This window comes from Sipha flava, unplaced genomic scaffold (assembly GCF_003268045.1).
Source record: "Sipha flava isolate LNK unplaced genomic scaffold, YSA_version1 270_pilon_pilon, whole genome shotgun sequence".
NCBI lineage: Eukaryota > Metazoa > Arthropoda > Insecta > Hemiptera > Aphididae > Sipha > Sipha flava.
The window spans coordinates 445,838-471,676 of NW_020272934.1; the positions used below are offsets into that span (position 1 = coordinate 445,838).

At 28.9% G+C, this 25,839-nt stretch overlaps 1 non-coding gene across 1 annotated transcript; it reads right to left on the reverse strand.

Annotated features, from left to right (window-relative positions):
* Positions 1-20,729: 20,729 nt before the first annotated feature.
* Positions 20,730-20,800, reverse strand: Trnag-gcc. Its single transcript has one exon. It is a non-coding gene; the product is annotated as a tRNA-Gly (tRNA).
* Positions 20,801-25,839: the final 5,039 nt, after the last annotated feature.

Genomic DNA, 25,839 nt, shown 5'->3' on the forward strand with positions numbered 1-25,839 from the left:
GGGCTTTCGTAAAAAGTCGAAAGAATCGCTCGCGCGTAATAAACGGACGGCACGACGGCGCGAGACGATTTGCGACGTTGGCGTCCGCGGCGGCCGTCCGGAGGGGCGCGCGCGCCCGACGCGGCCGTCGACCAATCGCGAGCCGGCGTCGACTCCGCCTCCCGTCCGCTACGCCGCGGCGGCAGAGGGATCTCTCGGACTTTCGCGCCCAAGTCGATATTACTATTGTTATTAGCGCTGCTATGAATCGCGTAGAGTGAATTATGTCCGTAACCTTCTGTAAAAGATCTTAAATATTTTTTAATTACTTCGTATATCCATAACAATGTAGTGTAACACAATATTAATTTCCAAGTTACTACCTACCTTATTATAATATTCTTATAAGCCTATTTCTACCTTACCCTAAAACAATTAAATAAATAAATAGTATTCTATAGACGAAATATTTTTCCATTTTAATCCATTTAATGTAAAAAATTTTTTTTTGTTTTTTTTTTTTTTTTTGGTACTTCGGACCCCGGGAAGGTAAGAGCTCTTAAGCAGCTGCCTAGGCGGAATTTCGACACTAACCATCGCTTTACCAGTGCTAGAAGAACAAGACAACAGTTGCACCTTAATCTAGTTCAGGAAGAATTTCTTTTTTGTTATTTATTCATTTTACGAAAATTACGTTCACGTTTATTAGACGACGAAGGAGTCAATAGTGGTGACATTGTAGATACCAACAAGATATTTACATCGTAGAAAATAAAACTCTTCTGGACGAAAAAAAACGCTTAGTTCAAGATGTTTGAACGTCAGAATCGAAAATAACAACTCTTAATATTTTATTCATACGGTCAGATAAAAACATCCCGTGTCGATATTATTTAAAAACGAATTTCAATTTCTATAATCAAATTACTAATTAATATCGATAGTGATAAAATTGGTGTACCGGACGCTCGTGTACGACCGCTACGATAAAATATATTACCTCAGGAGTGAATTGGGCTAAAATATTACATATATATATATATATATATATATATATATACATTTTCAAATATAATTTTAATAATTAATTTGTTGTATATTACTGTTATTTTAACACGTTCATGACCGCATGCAAATAAGGTATCCTTATAAAAAACCAAAAATAAATTTTTGGCTTGATTTTACAATTTTGTAAATTAAATAAAACGCGATCTAGTGGAGCTATTCAAAAACCAATGATACCGAATGATAAAGAAAAATGTGTTGAATAAAAACGTAGAATAGTTTTATGGGAAAATGAATTATTACTTTCAATATTATTTGTTAATATAATATCTTTAACGATTATATTGGTTATAGGAGCGTAACAATACGCACTTATGCATAAATATTATTGATTGCATTATTGCATTTAAACTCGTTTTCTTCAGTATGGTATATATACGAGATAGTATACTTTCTCATAAAAAGTTGCGGCTAACCGCAATCAAACCACATACATTTGAATGCATTCATTCGAGGTATAATACATATTGATCATTTTTTTTTTTCTGGAAGGGACGATTTTTAGTGTATTTTTTATTTTAATACCAGCGAAAATGACAAATATAAATTTTGAACTGTAAATAAACAATAAATATAGCTAAAACCTGAAGAAAATAATGATGTATTATTGTACTTGAAAATGTTCGTAATATATTTTATTTTTATTTTTTAACAATTATACGTACTTTCCACTCCTTTTTTAGTGTGTCTTGTATACGATACATGTACACGAGCACCGTTGGTTTGAAGTTTTACACGTGATTCATGTTGAATACAGAACACAAGTACATTAAATAAAAAGTTTTGTGATTTACGACACCAACGCTTGTATGATGGATAGTTTTGGCTGATACGAATGCAAATCTGAAGTCACTTACTTACCCAACCCGTTCATTTTTAGTCATCTGACACGGGCACTACTAGAAAAAAAAATTGTGTTAATCGATTTACGACTCGGACTCCTGTTCATAAAACGGAAGCAACTTATACGGCACCGTCTGCACGTTCTGTCGTCATGTTTGCCTATAGCACAGCTCCTGCACGGTCGTTAATTTAAAAAAGTACATTTCAAGTAGTTTTAGTTTTAACTATCGTACAACTATTGATTATTACAATTGGTATTATAGTCGTTGAACATTTGATATGATTAAGAAAAACAGAAACAGTGTCGAAACACGTGAAACGACGAAAGGAAAAAAATCAATCATTACGATACGATATTAATCGCGGGTAAATGTTAATTATTAATACTAGTGCACGTATAATGGGTAATTTCAGGTTGATACGAATGCAACACCTGCAGTGACTTGTACCGGTCACTTTTAGTCGTGGATACGTGCACGGACGATAGTTTAGTTTAGATAAGTTTAGTTGATTCGATTACGGCTCGACTCCTGTTCGTAAAACGGAAGCAACTAATACGGCACCATCCGCACGTTCTGTTATCACGTTTGCCTATAGCACAGTTCCTGCACGACCGTTAATAATTAAATTATTTAAAAACTAAATTTTAACAAAGGTGGGCCATTTAATGAAAATAATTAACTTGAGTCAAGTTGAGTTAAGAGAACACAGATTAATCTACTTTTTTAATTAGTATGTAGGTATATCACGTAAAAAGTGACAGCGTTCTTTAGAAAGATCTAATTTCCTAGATTATATTGAAGAATTTCATTGAATTTTTTATCATTATTTACAGCAGTGGCGCCGAAGTGTTTAAAAATACATTGACATTGTACATCACATTCACTACTGTATTTATTTATATTTATCAGGGATGGAAAACGTTTTTTAAAAAAAGTTATTAAAAGAATAAAATGAAAAACGAAAACGAAAAAAATATTAAAACGAAAATGAAAATAAATTATAGTATTATGATATTATTATTTATTACGAAAAAAAAATATATCTGTTATCAAAAAGTTGATAATTCTAATAACTAAAAGTAATTGTTGACAAATAATATATATTAATAGCCTAGCACAATAATTAATTATAGTCCACATGGCACATACACATTGCAGCGGTAACGGTAAAATTATATTATCTTTCACGACGACGGTCATGGTTCATAGTGTAATCTATAAAATAGTTGCCGCTTCAATTATTATAATATGATTATATTATTGTATATTGTATTGATTTTAGCAGTTGATTAGGAATTGACTTTGTTTTATAATTTATTATACCTACTCATTATCCTATTGGCTATTATAATTAATAGTAACAATAACATGGTTTTATAGTTTTTACTTTATCAGTGATTGTATTTTACATATTTTATTAAATTATTAAATTATTTAATATTCATTATTCTGATATCCATACGATATTTAAAATCAAGAATGAACAAGTCTATGTTCGTTTGGCATATAATTCAATGATTAATTAATTTAGAAACATTTGAATTAGTTACTAACATATAGTTCAATATTTATTAATTACAAACATTAAGATTTAAAGTTTAAAGCATCCTGATTTGTCAGTTTATGATAATTTATAACACTGTATTCATTATTCAGTATTCTGTAAAGGTACCACGTTATATAATATATTATTTCATTATTATTTAATTTACTTGTAATTTATTTTTGATTATTAACTAATATTAAGTATTAAGTATTAAGATTTATAATTAATATAATATAATTTATAAATATTATACTATTAGGTAATAAAACAATTTAGAAAAATAACGTTTTTAAAAACGTTATTTAGAAACACTATTTAAGAATAACGTTTCTAAAAACGTTAATCAAAAACGTTTAAAAACGATAAACAAAAACGATATTTTTTAAATCAATTAACAAAAACGAAAACAAAAAAATTAAAAACTTTTTTCATCCCCGATATTTATAGTTAAAATTGTTTATTCATAACATTCTGTATCCACAGCCAGAACCCAATACCCAAAGGTGGGCCCCAACCTATAAAATCTAATATGACATCAGATGTACAGTGTATGCGACCATTTTACTTTACATGATTATTTTATTTTTATATTAATATTTATTTACGTATAAACGAAACATTACAAAATGTTTTAACTTGATAGATCAACTATGAAAAGATAAGTTATTTCAAATGCCAATTAAACTAATTAAGTTAAAAAGTATATTAGAAAATAAAGTAACTAGTTAAGAAGTTTAAAAAAAATTAACTTTACATTATTGTATATATAACATATGTTACTGGCAATATGGATAATTCAGGTATTTTGCAAAATGCCTAAGAATTATGCAAATTGTCAACCCATTCTAGGCAATGTAAATAAAACATGATTTTCAATATTATTTTAAATATAACCTAGGTATTTTATAAAATACCTAGGCATTATGCAAAATGTTAATTTTTTTTAAGCAAAGTACAGAACATTTTATTATATGTTATACTATATTAAGATTTTTATAATTATTATACATTATTACTAATATTACATAAAACATTTTTATTTTAAGCTCAATTTTTTTTCTATAATCAATAATATAAATGTATGGGAAAGTTTGTGTTAAGTATTCAAGAATTTTTTGCGAAAGACAATTATTCTATCGACATTTTCGAAAAAACTGAGAAAACATGAAAATTTCAGTAATCTGTAATTAGCACAAAAAAAAACTTTTAGCATCAGAACGTCTAGACGTTTAAATGGATTCAGTCGTCCACATAGCCGTGGACATTTGCTTGCCTTTACGTGCGCCTCATCCAAGTTGCGTCACCACCCATCCATCCACAACGTTGTTCCACAATCTGCTTGCCGTAATTAAAAAGAAATAAATCGTAGGCAGATCTTAATAAATATTAGAAATATTTGCGAAAATATATATCGAGGTCTATTTAGCAGGTATTTAGGTTTAACTTTGGGGCATCAAATGTTTAGTCTATCATTGAATTTGTGTCTTTAGATTATTACTCTATGCGTAAGATGAACATATTTGTATGTTGTAAAATAGTGTTCCACTACTTTCTGTTTTCAAATACTTATTTATCATTGCATTTCGTTGATTCTCCAAATACTCATATTTTTTTTATGTTTCAATTTTAATAAATATAAAATTTTTACAATTCATTATAAAATGCATAAAATTATGTAATCAATTTTAATTAAATAATTGTATATCCATATTCAGTGTTGGGACTTATCTAGATAAGTTATACAGATAGATTTGTTGTCATCTTTTATCTTATCTAGATAAATAACGCTAAGTTATCTAATTACTTATCTAAGATAAAATTTTTACTTATCTAGATAATTGTCTATATTCTTGCCAAGATTAGAGTTTTTTTATTATTATTTTTATTCTTGTACGGAGACGAATCCAACAAATCAGAGATCATCAAAATCGGTCCAGCCGTTCTTGAATTATTACTTCTGTAAATAACCTGACTCTCTTTTATACATATAGATTTTGTATTCATAATCATAATTCGTGTATTATTAATAAGTAATTATTATTTCTTGGTATGACATTTTGTTAGAATTTTCATGTCGGCTAAATATTTTTGGTATTTTTAAACTTAATTTCTTATTTTTTCACGGAAGTTCCAAATATAATAGGTATTTGATTTTAATATAAACATGTCACTCATACGCTGAATAGTAATTACTTCTCTCTTGGAACCCGTAAAGTCGTAATTACTTATAGAATAATGAAAATCATAAAATTAATATTATATGGAAAACAATATTGTTAACTTAAAATAATTTTTTATGTATTCTGTATTTATCCTGATACGTACAGAGCAATTTTCATTTTTTTTTTTTTTTTGTGTAATATTTTAGTGATTAACTATCATTAAATATTGTACATTATATATAAATACTGCTTAATGGTACACTACATTACTACAATAAACATTAAACACCTAAATACCTATTGATAATAATGATTATAATTGAGTCTTCATAGATATTATTAGAATATGAAATATTGACCAAAAAATAACATTTTTTGAAATTATCTTTTATCTTTATCTAGATAAATTTTGCATTATCTATTCCCAACAGTGGTTATAAATCATATGACCATTGTCACGACTTTCAAAAAAATTGATCGTAATTAAAAGATTCAAAATCATATGTTATGTTTTTATGTGATTGTAAATCATCGTTGTCACATATAGGGTTCGAGAATTATTATATCTTAACTCGTATAAAATATGTTCGTCTTGAATTCAATTTATGAAGATTATTCCACATCACACAGACGAAATGTACTGGAGTTATTATTATTGTTACTCGAACTAATCGCTCCGGACGACGAACCGTTTAGCACGACGTACATCAACAAGAAATATCGATGAGAACAATTAAATATTAACGTCATAACACCTTCAGCGTTCATATAAGTTTATATTTAATGCGTTTTAATGAATATTTGGTACTGATTGTGAGACTAACCGACCCATTCCACTGAATTACCGATCGATTTCGTCGAGTTGATTTTTTTTTATTGAAATTTAAACCAATATCAGTTAAGACAAATTTAGAGTGGATATATGAGGGATTTTTGATATATTTATGACATTTAATGTCATATGTAAAGATTAACGAAAATTTTAACAAAAAAAAAAAAAAAATAATGTAAAATATATACGAAAAAATTTAATTGAATTTAAGCAGTTAAAGGGGTAATGTTTTAAATAAAAATACTTGCGTAAGAGACGTATAATATTAAATTTTATCGTCGCGGTGGTAAGTCTTCTTCGGTGTTCTTCCTTTTCAATATTCAATTCAGTCTTGTCTTAGAGTGTAATTGAGGTCTTGTGAATAGATGTTGAAGTGGAAGAAGTTGTTTTTAATCGGTATCGGAATGCCGGTATATAACCACACTTCCGTACCAGCCAGTAAACTTTCTGTGTATCCTAGTTTTAACCTGTGTCTGGTTGCGTTAAGTTTCTGTTGATAACTTCTCTTTCCTTGTTCTGATTACATCGTGGGTGATGTCTATGGATAGTTATTTTCATCCCCTATCCGATGATCCCACCCTCGATTTTGTCACTTCTCGACTTTGTCCTTCTTTTCCTTCTTTCCTCTCTTACAGACTTATAAAACCCGTATGTATTGTCGTCTAACGGGTATGCCCATTGAAAATAAAACACGTGTGAATAGCAAAATACCAGAATAATCGGCAGTGGGTAGTTCGTGTAGCAGCAAAATGCCGCACATGGAGTAAGATGAGAAGAAATGTGAATTCGTTGAATCGTAATGAAAAACGAAACGTGCTGAAGAAGTATGGATAACAATTATTTTAAAAATGTTAATGTTAATGTTAAATGTTAATACCTGATAAAAATGTTCATGGGGTAAAACTATTTTCTGATGTAGAATACCAAATTTGTAATGACATAAATATAGAAAAATGTTAAAAACGTAGAGTAAAAAATCGCAGTTAGTTTTAAATATTATAAATACTCGTATATATAGTTATTAACAACGATATTTTGTACAAGAAAAATAATTTTACAAAATAATGAACTTTGAAAACTTAAGAAGAAAAAATACTTCGCGTTATTATTGTTGTTGAAAACAAAATTTTTGATATTTTCTCTAATTTGGTATACTTTTTTTTTTTCAGAAGAAATATTTTTTTGGTTCAACTTTAGTTCGTTTATTTCTGTTTTATTACATTTGTCCTATTAATGTTTGGACTGCGGTATGTAGACTGTTCACTTATTTCGAAAACCATAGATCCATCTCTTAATTGGATTATTGGTATGCTGCTCATTGTTTAATGTCACATCGCGATGTATACACGCGTGTACATTCCAAGTTGAATAACGGAATTGGGAACTGTATTTTTATTTTAATAGCATATTCGTTCGAGGCTAACGTCGTTAGCTTCTTTTTTGCATATGTGACGTGTAAAAATAAATTAACCAATTCAGTTCAAACAAATCTAATGCTTCTCATATATCGTCTTAATGTTTATTAAATTTAAACTGTTAAAAAGGTACGAAATTAACAAATGCGATCTTATGATTATTCTCACACTTTCCAAACTAATAAATATTAAAGTCCACCACTTTTATGTTATAGCATACATTTCTTTCTAAATATTATAAATGAACATCAAGGACATAAGACGAATTTATATCAATTACTCAGTTAATATCTTAATTGTATTCCATGATATCATCAATTCTACAGTTGTTTAAAAGATTTATTTTATAATTGTAGTTTATTATCTATTCATATAACTGTGTATATATATATATATATATAGTGTTTTATTACGTAAAATTAAGTTTTGATTGTTATCTTTAATGTAATTGGTTAGTAGTTCAAAAACCAAAAACTACAATTTTATTTTATTTTTCAATTTATTACAAAAAATTAATTAGCAAGTAATAGACGAAAAATTACAAAGCTTATTTGTATTTAATAATAATAATAATATTCACTGACACCAAAATTGCAATAGCTGTACAAATCCATAGTATTTTTCTAACTAATTAAGATTTTAGTTACTATTTCAAAATTAAAGTTTGTGCTAAGTTGAGAGATTTCATTATAATACATAATGATATATATGAGTAACGTTTCAGTAATGTAATTAGTTATTGGTACAGTAGATATGTTAATGAATACTAATATAAATAAATTTTTATTTATCTGGATTGGGCTATTTTTGAGCTGATTATCGCCCCACGGTAATGCAGTAGTTTGATCAGTTGTGTAAAAATTTGAAAAATTATTCTAATTAAGGGAAAATCTAGAAAGATATGACTACCATTATTCGAAATGTCAGTGATATGATTTCTTCACATATCCCCAAAACCAGATGGAACTAAAAAAGTTGGCTGTTCATTATAAAAACTATCGTTTTCATTGACAACGTACTAATTAAACAAATTATCCGTCATGTTTATCATAATATTTTTTTTCTTCATTCGATTTTCTAAATTTCTTAAAATAAATAAATTTTAACTGATTATCTTCGTAAATAAATTCTTAGTAAATTTGATTAAATTAACTACGGCAAATAATTAAATTTAAAATATATAAGCTAAACAATTACTTATAACTGAAATGCCTTATAGTCCAGTTAGTAATTGGTTATCAGCAACTGAAGACATACGCTTACAACATAGATTTTTAGATGTTGCAATGAAGCTATCGCGTAAAACATCTTTCAATAAAACAGAAATACAGCGATTACTGCAGTTGCATTTTATATTAACGACTAAACGAAATAGAGTCATGGACGCAGCATGTTTCGCCGAGTTTATGGATACACTTTTGGAGTACAGAAATGTTGATGCTGTGGAAAAAATGCATGTAGTGTACTGCAAAGAGAATAAAAGATACTTGACTGGGCAGGAATTCGTTGAACTATTGTCTGTGTTGTTAAGAGGATCCTTGGCTGAGACAGTTAAATTTTGCTTTGATGTCTATACAGAAATGGTCAGGTCACCGATGTACATAAAAAAAGAAGATGTACTCGTTATGGCCAGAAAGAACAACATGAGGATGTCCAAAACAGCTTACATGGAGCAATACAATCGCGATTACACCGAATTCGTGATGAGTGAGATGGACAAGGATCGAGATACAAAAATATCGTACAGTGATTACCGCAAAACAGTGGATGAAGACATTGTTTGGTTACAGTTCTTAGGACCCGTTCTCCCGACACGTGATGCGATAGAATTGTTCTGGAGATCGTTTTCGACCCGGCCGTTCGTCAACAAACTCGAAATTGTAGATGATGACATGGAAATCGTGAATGATGGGAAACCCGTAGCGAACGACATTGGGTCGGCAAGCGTAGTATCGTTCAGCAGTGACTCCAGTATAGAAACTGACTCTGTTATCCCGAATGAAAATGAACAAGGAATATCAGACACCACAAATTTATTGTTTTAAATTAAAACGTCTATGCACTCTACAGCCAAAAATATCATAGCACCGAAGTTTCAATGTTATTGAAAGTCTCGCCATCCCGTCAAGCAAATTATGGTCAAATTATGACAAATCATGGACACGATCAACCAGTGTGCATATCTTTATTGGCGGTAGCTTTTGTTGCACTCGACTGATCGGCGAATGTACAAAAAACGCAATTGACGGCAAGACCTACGCGATGATAAATTTGATCAATCTCCAATTGATAACCGGATCCGGACATTTCACTGCAGACCGTTTTATACCACAACCAATTTGCCGCAGACTGTTTTTCTGTGGGATTAGTTCACCTCCTAAACAAAAATTACACATAAAATGTTGTCTTTTCGTTTTAAGGTATTTAAATTTACTATACAATACACCATATAGTTTAGTCATGTTGTATTGGCTTCTACAGAAAAAATGTTTTAAGAATAATTAATTCGTTAATTCATTTTGATAGTGTCTAAAAAATTATTTTCTTTCCGTTTAATCTGGCTTTAAATTCAAAACATAAAATAAGAATTTACTTAATATCTTATTAAGAATCTACTTTATTTATCTCTTTTTCCTAAAAATTAACCACTCATTAAGTCAAACATTTTTTTCTTCATTAATACATAAATACATATTTTAGTATAAAAACGATGGTATTTGGTAGGAATTTGTCGATCGGACTTCGTTTCAAAGTTATAGCAATTTGAAGTTCACGATTTTGCGTTGTTATTTCAGGTTTTTCATTTAAAGCCAGATTATTTGCAATTAAAAAAAAATTTGAGATCTATCAAAATCAATGAACAAATTAAATATTCTTAAAATATTTTTCTGTAGAAGCCAATGCAACTCATGACCAAACTGTATGGTGAACTGTATATTTAAACACCTCAAAATGTACAAACGGACAATATATATACAGTGTGTACACCAATTTAGGGAACACTGGATATCTCGGCCGGATTGGATTGGAATAAATCGAATTTTTTTGTAAAAGCTAGTGGTATATAAATACATATTTTCAGATAAATTTCAAATTTTTAACCCTCTCGGTACGCGCATGTTATCTTTATAACTACTACGCAATTTATCTTTTTTGAATAGCAACCGGTATTTTTGATACCAAATTCGGATAGACTGATTTTTTTTAAAGTCATTTTGACCAATTAACCCTGGCTCTAAAACCAAAATTGACTGAATGAGAACCATTTCAATTTTAATAAATAACACATTTTTAAAATTCATTATAAAATGCATGCGATGGTCCGCAGTAAACATGTTGCGGGGAAGACGCAAGCTGTCATCGAGAAGCAAAAAATGTATACAAACATTTACGTGAACTGGAAAAATAATAAAAAGGTTGGCAAACACTGGTTCAGACAATGCAGTTGTGTTTTAATATTCCGAGATGAATGAGAACGAAAACGATTTGCGTCAAAATCACCTTTCCAATTTCACGATAATCATTTTTCTATTTTTGAAATTATCTACAACACGAATGGTATTATTTATGATCAGATAAATTACAATTGATATTTTCTTTAATTATTAATATGTATGCATATATACAGGGGCGGAACTAAGGGATGGAAGACGGGGATTCATCCCCGGGCGTAACATTTTAGAGGGTGTAATTTTTGTAATTATTAACAACTAATTTGATGTTTTTAACTTTGTTAAAAGAAGTTAAGAAGTTTGATGAGAAATGCAGGCATGGATTTAGCCTACCATAACGAGAGGGGTGGATTATAAATAAGTATACTCTACGAGTCGGTCGGGGCTGGCCGGCTGACGGTTGTCGTCGATCATACGGTCACAATAATATTGTTCTTATCGACTATTTATTTATTAATTTATTAGTACATCAAATTAAATTAACACATTTTGATATGGCCAACGGGTGGGAGGGGGGTTCGCTCCTACCGCTCCACTGGATCCGCGCTTGAAGAAATGTAAGATCATTGTTCAATTATATGATTCAACAACTGAAGACTGAACTAGAAAAAATTGAATATGTTTGCATTACTGCAGATTGTTGGAGTATTTTTCGGAGGTAAAATATTATTTTTAAATTATCAAAAAACTAAATTGTTAATTTTTATTTAATAATAATACTAAACCAATGTTTACAAAATAAATTTATTGTAGATGTAGGCGCGGCAAGTGCCCAACAATTTTATAGGGCTGGCTTGTTCGCCTTAATAATTATACAAAGATTGATAATAATAAGTGGACTGTATAATAAAAATATAGTATAATAATAATAATAATAATAAATGCAAGGTGGCCCTACAGCGGCATAACCAAAATATAAATTACACAATAAAATTAATTAATCAACAATGTGTGGCCCACATGGCGCACACTGATAATAAATGAATAAATAAATCAATAATATGTGGCCCACACGGCGCACACTAATAATAAATGAATAAATAAATACAATGTGATAGACCCGTCGGTCTTCAAATAATATAAAAAATGATGGTGCACCACCTACCTCGTGCAGTTATGATGTGCTGCAATGCCGGAATCCGTAATTAATAATAAAATTAATACAATAAAAAATACAAGTGATTCCGCACCCTACAACACAACGCTAACTGCACCACGACAAACAAATAACACACGACTCTGCTGCAACCGGACCATACAACACAATATACCACGTTAAATCACTAAACAATGCAGTCAATGGTAACAAATTGAACACCCTAGAGGGACAAAACAAATTAATGATGGGCAAATATTATGCGAGATAGTTACCAATGACTGATTCACAACAAAACTGACAAGACAAAAACGTGGTATAACAAAATGGCTGCACACAGGAACAAACGACAAACGGGTATTAACACTACGGCGGACAAGAACAGAGAGAGAGACGGTGCCGGCGACATTTTCCACGAAGGCTAGGGCCGCCGGACACCACAAAATAAAGATAAATGTCTCAGTGCCACCACACTAAACCAAAAAACACGAGAACTTATGAAACTTTGTGGCACTGAGAACATGACTTTTACTTTTACAAAAACATAACCGAAAACCTTTGAAAACGTGGAAATAACGACACTTTCATGCGATGATAACAGCGCGATTGCGTAACCGGCCGGTCGCACACGGAGGCTTATCGCCGCCGCCGACGAGGGCCTCGGATAAGCAACGCACCGCTACGCATCGCACGAAAATGACAACATAAATGACAAACAAATGAATTAATACAACATAAAAATAAAACATAATATAGACACTACATTCAGACTCAAACAGTAGATCATATATAGGTTTGACTATTCATTAGCTGAGCCCAATACATTGGAACGTAATTCCTGTACATTCGCTTGTAGACGTATTTTAGGGAAGCATACATACGATAATATAACAGAAATAATTTAAAAAGTTCTTACAGAATTTGATTTACAGTCTAAAACCACTCTAATTGTCACAGAAGCAAATTTTGTACAAGTTTTCAAGTACTTTTATATATTTTAGAATGACCTATTTGTATTAGTTATAAACAGGGCTCATAACTTATAGCTCAAAAAAAAGTAGTTATAAACTCTATAATATGCTCATAAAAATATTCATATAAGCGCTAAAATATGCACTAAAAATACAAAAATATGCAAAAATAAATATAACATGAAAAATAAACAATTTTCATTTATTATTTAAAAAAATATGCGTATAAAAAAACAATTTTCACTTATTATTAAAAAAAAAACGTATCATGTATAATAAAAAAAATTAAACTTTTGTTATTAAAACTCTGATTGCGTCACTATATGATACAAATAAATATATAATTTAAACCAAAAAAAGAAGAATTAGTTAATTAACATGAATTAATTACAAATATAAAAATTAATACTACCATAATTACTTGTTATTATTAAGAAAAAATCATTTAAACGCTACAGAACTGAAAAAGACTTAAAAAAGCAAAATAGCACTTATACTTTGAAATATGCAATTTTGTATTTAACTTCTTAGTTATCTAAAACAAATGTATAGCTTATATAGGTATTTCTAGGACCTCTCAAAAAAAAAAAAATGTAAATGCTATAAGTTATGAGCCCTGGTTATGAATGTTATGATTTATTATAATAATGTATTTTAACGAATTCATTAAGCTATGATCGTACACCAACATTTTTAATTTTATTTAAAATTGTAATTTATATACAGTTCTGATAATCAGATTTTATTTTATCTTTTTAAACAGTATAAAAAATAATATAATTAATTAATCTCTGAATGTTGGTATATGATCATAGTTAGTTTTTACTTTTTATAATATATACTAATTGTATATATTTATATATTGTTATTTTTTGTGATAGTTATTTATTTTATTTTTATAATTACAATTATTATTACAAGTTTTTCAATTTTAAATGTATTTATTATGATTTCAGAGTATTTGGTACTAATAATGAAATTGACAATAATGGTTATAATACTGAAATGTATGAAATTGAAAATAATGAAATATCGAGAACCGTAAATATCACTGAAATACTTGATGGTTAAACTCAATAATATTACATCATAAATGATGTAAAATATAAAATATAAAATTACCAAAACATCAAAGATGTTCTGCGCATACGTTGAATTTAATTGCAAAAGTTGGATATTCTAGAAGCAAAAAAAAGTACTTAGTAGACGTGTGTTTGCTAAATATCTATCTATTTTCAATAAGCAGAATCAATCGACAAAGTATGCTGATAAAATTAAAGCAATTCTGAAAAGATATCTATAACATCAAACGCCACCAGGCAAGTTAATATTATTTAAATTTCAACACTTTAAAATTGAATATTATGTATTATGACTTATAAGTGTTTAATTATTAATAGGATAGAGGACTTGTAGCTCTAAAAATTCACCAAATATGCACTTAAATATACAAAATATGCATTAAAAATATGCACTTAAATATACAAAATATGCATTAAAAATATGCACTTAAATATACAAAATGTGCTTTTAAAATGTGCATTTTAAAATGAATTTTTTTGAACAAAAATAAGAATTTTTCTGTAGGTACTTATTATAAAGAATTCATTTTATTTACAAATTTATTTAACAACTAACAAGTTACAATTAATTAATTGGGTTTATTTTATGGGCTTTCTTATCTGGATACTTACTTTAGGCATTTTTCTATAATAAATAGTAAATAGAACATGTTTGGACTGTCAACCGTTGAGAAACATAGAGATTACTGAAATATGAATGTGTCCGATGTCAGCGACAGGTGTCCCCGTGGCCAGTATCAATATTTTGTGCGTTGAACAATATTATTTGTCTATAAATAAAATTAACTCTTTAAAATAACTTTAACTTTAAAATAAAACTCTCGAGAAGTGTTTTTAGTAAAACCATGAAGAGTCTGGGAAAAGTCAAAAACCATATTAATATTATGATCAAAATTTAAAATTATTTTAAATTCAACGTTATTTTGTTTGTATAAATAAATAAATAAAAACGTCCGACGAAAAAATATTGATAAAATGATAAATTATTTTAAATAGGTATGCATTTGTTTGCACAATAAAATTTTAAAATAAGTATTGTGAAAGCATGAAACGTATTTGTTTCGCACTTTGCTATTTTTGTGACTGTGCAAAGTCCTCTGATCTAATTATTAATAACAAAATAAATTATTATAATTTTCAGATAGAATTTATTCTACGATGCCATAAAATTTATTGTTGACCATATAGATAAAATAGATACAATATTCACAGCATTTCAATTAACTCTTTTCTCAGGTCAAAGAAAATCTTAATTTTTAATTGAATACTGCAAGGTAATATATTATTATTGATTATTAGAATAGTAGGTAAGTTAGTAAGTTAGTAGTAGGTATAATGAAAGAAGTATAATAATTTAACAGTAAATTTACTAAAGAAAAAAAAATGTTTTTCTTATTAATTTGTCATTACTCTGAGTAGAAGGAATTAAGAAGGAAATAATGAAAGAAGTATAATAATTTAACAGTAAATTTACTAAAGAAAAAAAAATGTTTTTCTTATTAATTTGTCATTACTCTGAGTAGAAGGAATTAAGAAGGAAATAAAATTTTCTTCAATGAGATGTATGATACTTAAAGTTTTATTATCTTAGGTGATGAAACCAATTGCAACAGTGCTAGAAGTTTTACAAGGTGAACAACATGTATGTATTGGATATCTATTACCAATAATTACAGCTATAAACAAAGCCTTAAATTGATTTAATAATTTAAATTTCTGTAGATCATTGGTTCATGCTTTAAAAATAGATTAACCAAAAGGTACTTTCATACATTTTTAAATTTTTACAATAATCATTAGAACTCAATGAAAAATGATATATGTAAGCCAATGTTAGTCATAAAAGTTAAAATTTATTTATATAGTTAAAATGGTTCAAATATGTTTTACAGATCGATTTCATAAATAACGTTTATATTATTATCATCCTATATAGCCCATATATTTATAAATTTAAAATTTATAGATAATATTGCACTTATAATATTTAACAATTCTTAAGTTAAAATTGAATTATATCATTATAATATGTTACATGGTACATTAAATATACATTATATTTTCAGGTTTAAAAATTACATGCAGTAAAAAAAAATACAAGTTTCTTCGGTATTGGTACCAAAGTTTAAATTAATTTGAGCTAATCTCGAAGACAGAAGCTTCATAAAACAACATGTAATTGATCATGTGCAATTTCATTTGGATCAAAACAAAAATCTTTCTTCTCAAAGTTCTTCAAATCTTGAAACAAACAATGAAGATGAAGATAATTTTTTCAGTTTTTCCATTGATGAAATCTCAGTAATTAACCCTGATTTCCAAACTTTAGTTACTAATTATTTATCAAATATTAACATCAATGTACCACTTGATTTAACACTTGAATTAAAAAAAGCTTATATAGAATTTAACACAGCTATACCATCATCTGCACCTGTAGAGAAATTGTTTAGTGCTAGTGGTCAATTATTTGACAAAAGAAGAGGATTCATTTCTGATAACAATTTTGAAATGTCTCCTTTGTTAAAATATAAATTATGTTTTTTCCTTGTAATTAATAAATATTGGGTAGATAATATATATATTTATGTTTATATATAATATCTACACATATATGATATATAGCCACATAAATGAGATTATCGATTATCTTATTTATATGTTACCTAAATGATATGTAGTGACTTTCAATAATGATTGCTGTAGTCATGACTCGACTATTTTATTATTTACCATGTTTAACAACAGTGGAAGTACAAAATTGGTAAACTTTAAATAATTGCATAATAATTCATAAGTTTGTAAAGACAACTTCTATAAATATAATTAACTATTTTAAATGTATAGTTATTTTTATATTCTATAACAGGTATATAAATTTGTTGTACGAAAAGTTTAAAGCCTATATAAAATATGTAATTTTCTAAGATATTCATTAAAGGTTTAACATTTGTTGTTTTATTTTTATCTAAAAATATAATACAAAGTAATTATATTTTTACTGATAATAATTTTCCATGTTGTGCTGAGTCTAGTCTTTTAAACTACACGGTGGCTGCATTTTGTCTACTCAGTATAGAAAATATATTTGAGTGGTAGATTATACAGTACTGTATATACAGTAGGTTATACTGCCTGTATGATTTTTAAAATTTGTATGAATTAATTAAAAATATTGGTATCTTAGCAGTTATGAGAAAACTATATATATAATTATAAATATAAATATATATAATTATAAATATATATATAACTATATATATAATTAGGTTTTTTTTATTTTTGGATGTACCACTTGGGTAAATTGAATTGAGTATGAGTTCAGGACTAAGATTTATTTTAGAAAAGTAGGTTTTTTTATAGCTAGTTAATACTTTTATGTATCATTTTAAATTTCCCCAGTAATTTTCTTGAGCGTAAAAAAACTAATATTATGTACGCAATTTTTATTTTTGCAAATTAAAAAATTTTAACTTTTAACTAAGGTAAATTACTTTTTTTAAAAAGTTAACTTTTTAACTTAACGAGTTAACAAAAAAAAAATTAAGTAACTTTTAATTTAACTTAACTATTTTAAAATAACTTAATGAGTTAAAAAAAAATCGTTAAATTACCCAGCCTTGTGAATTATATCGTGCGATACCGCACGCCGCTTCGTCGTTCGTTTTTGGCACAAACATAAATCGATCGTCATTGCCGTCGTCGCTGCCACCACCACCACTGTTCGTCACCATTGTCGACATGTAGCAGCTGCTGCCGACGCAGCCGGTATTATACTCAGTCCTCGACCGCGTGTGCCGAGATGCTATCCGTTCAACGTTATTAGTAATAACCAGGGCTCGGGACTTTATGCATTTGCATATTTGTTCGGGAAGTAAATAGAATAAATCTGATATAGTACAAATTTATATTATGGTGTTTGGAGTTGAAGTTTAAAGGTTTATTGTATATGTTTTTGCATATTTTGGATTTCTTTTTTTTTATTCAATTGGAATTTAAGAGATTTATTGATTTAAACTGCATATTTTAAAATATCTGTTGATCATTTACTCATAAATCAAAAATATTAATGTAAAATTTTCATTTTTGACACGTTTTAAAAACGTTATTTGGAAAACTAAACGCGCTGATACATTATTCATACTAAATCAATTTTATAAATATGAATTCGTCGCAATAATGCCGATAGGGCGATACTCAATAGCGTTATTCCAATTATTTTATTCGGGGAACCCCCCATTTTATTTTTAGCTTTGAAGACAATTTTATTTTTATTTATCTGTCTTTCGCAGTATTATTTTGTTTGCCAGTACTCAGTAATCGACGAATTGTGGACGACGATCGTTTTCTTGTTGATGCGTTAGAGACATCGCAGACTACAGACTTTATATCGGCCGATAGTTTAGTCGAGTTCTTAATCAGTACAAAGTTATGTGCAAGAGCGCACATTATAACGATTTGGTATCGGCCGATTAATAAGTTTGATGAGTTGCACGATTGCCTTCAAACTAAACAGTCGGCGAACTATCGGCCGACTGCTTAATCAGTATGACGATAATTCCACGCAAGCACTCTGCCGATTTTTAGTCTGCCGACTCGGCCGATTCACCAAAGCTTTGGAGCTGGAAGGTACAATAAAAGTATACTAAAAAGCGACGGCTATCGTCAGCAGAATTCAGCACAACTAAAAAATCTTTCCAGAGCAGTCGGCCAACTATTGACCAGTTTACGTACCACTACCAACCAAACTGTTTAGTTGGCCCAGTGTGCGCGATAGCAGCCCAACCCGACTAAACTATCGGCCGATATAAAGTCTGTAGTCTGCGATGTCTCTTACAGCGTATTTTGTCGGTTTGTCTTCGTGTTCATATTTGTTTTTGTGGCTTGTGTCTGTTAATTTATTAGTGCTCGTATTCGTGGTAAAATTTTCTTAAATTAATAAATAAATGCCGAAAGAAAAACAATCAAAAATTAATCGCTTCAAAGGTTTCATTTCGGAGTTTGGTAGTATAAGTAGGTATGTGCAAGATATATATTTTTTTTTAATTAAATTTGCATTAGTACGTCTTTTTTAATTAAAAATTAATGCATATTTAAGCGCATAGGTATTTTTATATTTTTTGGTGCATATGTATGCGCATATTTTTAAGATTTTAAACACATCAAGTCCCGAGCCCTGGTAATAACCTATTACCATCCGTTATTGTTATTAATTTTATTATTATAATCGTGCTGGATTATTGTTAAACTAACCGACCGGTCAAGGAGATTTCTTTACCAATGGTTACTTTCTGCCACAACAATACTTATCCAACAATTCATATCGTACATAATCAGTAGTATCACACACGCTCGTCTTCGAATTCTGTATTAATACTCACATCAAATCCGTGAACACAATTTTAATTTCAGTTGTTAGGCTGAATGCCGGTTACTAGTCGGCATCGTACGTGTACAGTTTCCTTTCTTTTATAATTGAGTTCCTTGTTTTTCATTGAATTTGTTTTTAAATCCGTTTCGCTTTGGATTTGCTGGAGTCCATCAATTAGTTGATGTGTACGTGGATGCGTTGTTAAAAACGAGCTTCTATAGTGTTTCACACTAGTTAATTTCATATTGTTTCTTATCTATCATTATGCCGATAACTTAAGACTTGTCCAATTTTATCTCGTCGATTTTACATTCGTCGTTGTCGTGATGTAGTGAAAAGTATTATACCAAAATTTTATTATTATTTCTTAATATTCAATTAGTATCCGATATTATCTCGTCAATTACAGTCGTCGCTTCATTTTCATGTTATAGTGAATAATACCTATTATATCTAAATTTTACTATATTTTCATAATATTTTCGAAATGGTGAAAATAAAAATGTCGGTTAGTGTTCGTCTGCGTCTCCCAATCACTTCAGAGGACGTGAAAAGAAATTTTTCCAAATATAAATATTTATAACCAGATAATCGTCATTGATTTACTTTTGATAACATCAAACACGCTCTACTCATGCAATGCAATAATTTTGATTTTTAAATAATTTAAAAGCTTTGATAAATTTATATAAAATGTTTTAAAAAAATGTATTTTTATTAATTTAAAACAAATATTTGTAATTATTTATTTCATTATTTAATGTTTTTAAGGTCATTAACTTCCGAGCCCTAGTTATTTCCAACGACAAAATGAAAAGTCAATAAAATTAATTAATATAGGTATTATATTTATATCACTATAGTTGAATGATAAATAAATAAATAAATTATAATAAATAAAAAAAAATAAATATGCATCAGCCGGGAATCGAACCCGGGCCGCCCGCGTGGCAGGCGAGCATTCTACCACTGAACCACTGATGCTTATGATTTCATGATTAGTAGTCTTTAGCCTTTCAACTGTACAATCGCTAGTTGATTATAAATTTAAAGGTTGAAGGGTGAAGGGCCCTCCAAATCCCCAAGTGATTTTTTTCATATGTAACAAAAAAAAAAAAAAATATTAAATTATTTTTTTATTGATAGTTTAAGAATACTAAACTTTTCGTTCACCAATAAAATAATGTAAATAATTTACATCGTAGATAATCGGTTATAATTTCTTGTACATACAAGCCATACACTCCAATAATTGTATAATATCAGTTTATCTTGTGGTATCTTGTTATTATCAATTTTACGATTATATAATGCACTGTAATACAAATTATTGAAACGTCATCTTCGTTCCTATAGGAAATCGTTAATCTTCACGCGTCACACGTTGCCTTAGTCGTTTACGTGAAAAAAAAAAATTTCTTTACTATTAAACCCTGAGTTTAAATATATAAATTCTTCTAAAAAGACATTAAATATTTATAATTATTATATGTTTATTATTTTATTCATTTTAAAAACTTACACTAAAATATCTATAATTGTATTTACTCAAAGTAATTTTTTTCATAGTCCCCCCCCTTCATTTTTTCATTTATAGATCTATGCCTATATATATTCATATATATATGTACATGTTGCAAAATAATACTGCCAGTGGCGTGGGTAAGACTTATTTAAGAGACAATTTTGCCTTAGATTTTTGGGGGTGAATGATGGGTCATGGTCATATAATTTTGGGTCAGTTGGTAAGTTAGTGGGTGGTAAGTGTTGTCACTTGTCAAAAAAACGTAAATTTCCCGTTAGTAATTTAAATTTCACCACGCAAAACGTGGATACAGTGATGTACAACGCACTAATAGATACTGCATAATTTAATTGTTATTAATAAAATAAATAATGTTACCATAAAATAAGTAATTGATTGTGTACAACACATGGAATGATAATAATTGAAAAAAAGACAGGTAAAAATGATTTCGGTCAGATGATACAATAGTGTTCCGTTCGCAACGAGCTGGAAAGTAGACCTGTCGCACGTTGACCGACGGGTGAGCGGGATACCGCTACGACGCTACGTAACGCGGACCGGTCGTCAACGAGGGTACAAATACGCAAACGACAACAGACGTTTTGACAACGGCTACTACGCTTTATCAACGGAAGCCATACGAGTGATGCGCAGTGGCGTAACTAGGGGTGGGGTTTGGAGGTTGTCACCCCCAAACCCCCCGAAATTTTTCCGAGATTTTTACAAACTCTACGTAGGAAAAGAAATTATTTATTTTGATCAAGCAAAACAGCTGATTGTTATGAAATATGAATATTATTCATATTATAATTGATAACATTATTGACATGATAATATGGAACGATTTTTAACGTTCCGTTCAACTTTAAAACATCAAAAACCTTGCTACTATAATTTCTCAATATTCGATTGTCTAATACTTATTTTTGTGGTACCTCAATATGAAATAGAAGTGAATGAGTTTAATTTAAATATTTTACTCATAAACCTAACTTAATCTTACTTCCTTATCCCCACCAAACACCTACAGAAAATGCTTATTTTTTCGAAATTCATAACCCCTCGCTTCTCCCCCTCAAAAAAAAAACCAATCCTGGTTGAGCCACTAGTAGTGCGCAACCTTTTTGATATTCACTTCCCCAAAATGTAATAATTTCGATAGAGCGACCACATACAAAGCAATATTTATATTTATAAAATTTTAAGATTATATGTAATTTAATTTTAATGTAATCAAATGAATGTACAAAATCACCCGTAAATACGCATCCTAACACATGATACGTCGAAGAGATGTGCTTAAACTCCATTGTAATTGAAAATGTTTTTTTTTTCGATTTAAATGGTAAAACTCGGTAGTGCACAACCCTGGAGAGGAAGACTACCAATAATTTAACACTAAATGAAAAAGTATATTATAAATAATGTTTTATATGATATATACATATGTGTGTGTTCATGTGTATGCGCGCGCTTTTACGCATGGACGCAATTTGAATTTTTTGCTGAAGAAGTTTGAAAAATGTATTGGTACCAAACATACATGTAGTAAATATCCACGCCCCCATGACCAACTTACTTTTATCATCATATAAAATATTTATGTTACAATTTATAATATTTTGAATATAATGTCTTGAATTTTTTTTTTTTAGGAGGGACTATGGCCAAGTTGGTAGCTAATCCCCTCTCCAGTGGCGTAGTAAGGTTATGGCAAACTGTGTCTGCGCGGTGGGTACAAATTGCAAAGGGGTGCAAAATTGTGCAAAAGTCGTATTTTTATCCTACAATTAAACCGAAATTTTTCCGTTATGCTTTTTGAAATACGTAGATGCTGTCTATTTGTACACACTACGTGTGAAATTAATGATGAAAAATTGAAAATAGCACAAGGGCGTTTAAATAAAAAATTTCATATGAACAAATAAAGTCATAAAATCATAAAAAGAGAAAAGCAAATTTTCAAAGATTAAAATTAACATTTTAATAATAACTTATAAATATAAATTGTATACTTAAGAAAAAATAATAAAATTAAAGGTTAAAAAAAATATCATAACATCAAATTTTAATTGTTCAAAAAGTGCTTTTTTCTAAGTTTGTCAGGGGCGCTAGCTAGTCTTCTCACGCCTCTGTCCCTCCTTCCATGATTTTCCCCCATTAGCGTAATTAGAGTCCAAATATTGGGGGTGCTGAAATTACATTGCTCGCACTAACCCATGAGGGGCTACGCCAACACTCCCTCTCCCTACGTACCTTATCAAAATCTAATCATTAAATGTATCATAATAACACATACACTAATATTTTAATTTATAAATATTAACAAGCATAAATTGTAACATACGTATTTATTTCATTATATAATTTTATTTAGGTCATACAGCATTAAGAAATATACAAATTAAAAAAATATAGTAAAATATATAACATATAATATTTATACTGGTTTTATCTTGCGATGACTAGTGGAATATTTTTCAAGTAATTCTGACGATATAATTAACTAATACAGAGGTTCCCAAACTGTGGGTCACGATTATATTTTTAGTGGTTCGCGTTATATTTTTCATGTGTTTCTATAACTTATTATTGATATATAATTATTTAGTTAGTATTATTATCTACGTTTGTGACATTTACAAATTTACTGCGACCAATAGACATAATAATATTTCTTTATATCTTTACGCTCGACTGTGTAAACACAACGTAATCGGGTTAATGATTATTGAAAATATAGTAATATATTTGAAACAAATTAGTACCCGTATGACGTTCATATAAATTGATTATTTTCAGTAACAAACGGTACATTGAATACGATACATGCACGCAGTTTAAATCTTACTATTTTTTAAATAACCAATAAATTCGTTTTTTTTTTGTGCTTTTGTACAGTTACTATAAACAAATGGTTAAATAAAAAGTCAATGACTAAAAGTTCTGCAAAAACTGAAAAAACAAAGATAATATCGGAGTCAGCGGTTAAAAAAAGAAAATTAATTGATGATGAGCTTACAACAAATTCTTTGCAATCAAAATAGAAAAATGGATATTAATACAGTTATGAAAAATAAGAAACAATTACATCCTTCACATTAAATTTATATATTTACTAATTAAATTACATAGTATACATATTTTTTTTATATAAATATAATACTTTTCTTTTATTTAAAATGATAAAAATAGCAAAAAAAAGGTCAATGATATTATTTTTTGTCGTTAAAATTGAAATAATTTCCAAAATGGGTCGTACTATAAGAAGTTTGGGAATTTCTGAACTAATAGTCATGAACAATTCATCTTTCTGATAAAAGTATCAAATAAAAATAACTATATGAAATAAGAAAAACACTATTTTTCCACAAAATTTTTAAATTATTAATTTTTTAACTGGTGGTGCTATAGCACCCCCAAGCACCCCCCCCCCTAGTTGCGCCTATGTTTGCATCTACGACAATATTAGAAAGTCAATGTGCAATTCTATGCAATGGACATAGAAGTTAACGCATTAGTGTTGTGGTGTATATTTACATAGCAACAGTAGTTAGAAGTTATAGATAATCGAATTTCACGCATGCGCATGCACATACACAGCACATTTTTTTATCGTCGTGTGGACGAGACTTAACCGAAAAAACGAAAGAAACGAAGAAATGTAACCGTCGTCTTGTTGCCGTTGTATTGCCAGACGTATTCGATCGATTGTTCGTCGACAAAACCACAGATCCTTCTCGAAATCCGTGCCCAGGACCATAGCAAAGGGGTGACAAGAGGTATCTACGCCATTTTTGGGAGAGCGCATAAATTTAAATCTTGCATTTAATGTTAAAAATTACAACGGTCAATTTCGTATATTTTGTTTACAAAATCTCTAACGTCCTTCATATTAATTAAAGCAATCATTGAAAATAATATATATTAAGTAGGACTTGGAAGTTGTAGGAATTGCATATTGTTCTGCATAATTTCAATTTATAACAAGACCCAGTAAGAAATTTAAAGTATACCTACAATTGCTAATTAGAAAATTAAAAATTGAAAATGCATATTTTGCATATTTGACCAATTTTGGCTAAAAAAGTGCATATTTCATTGCTTTTATATGCATATTAAGTATATTTCATATTTTTCTTAAAAAATTGATTGTTTTCTTTCTTAACCTGTATATTTCAACTAATTTTGAATATAAAACTCAAAATTATCAACAAAGGTATTTATTGTCATCGCCATAGTCATCTTTTATCGAATAATCGTCGTTCATTGGAAATAGAAAATCTTAAGAAAGTATTAGTGTTTTACTACAATAACCTAACAGATATTAGAAAACATGTATTTTTTTCGTAATTTAAAAATTCTGAAAAAATTTTTGAATTTTATTTTCATTTCAATAAGATGTCAAAATGCCAACCAGTTCTAATATTTTTAGTTATAAATAGTTTTCATGTATATTATTAATTTATTACCAACGTTTGATGTATTTTATTCT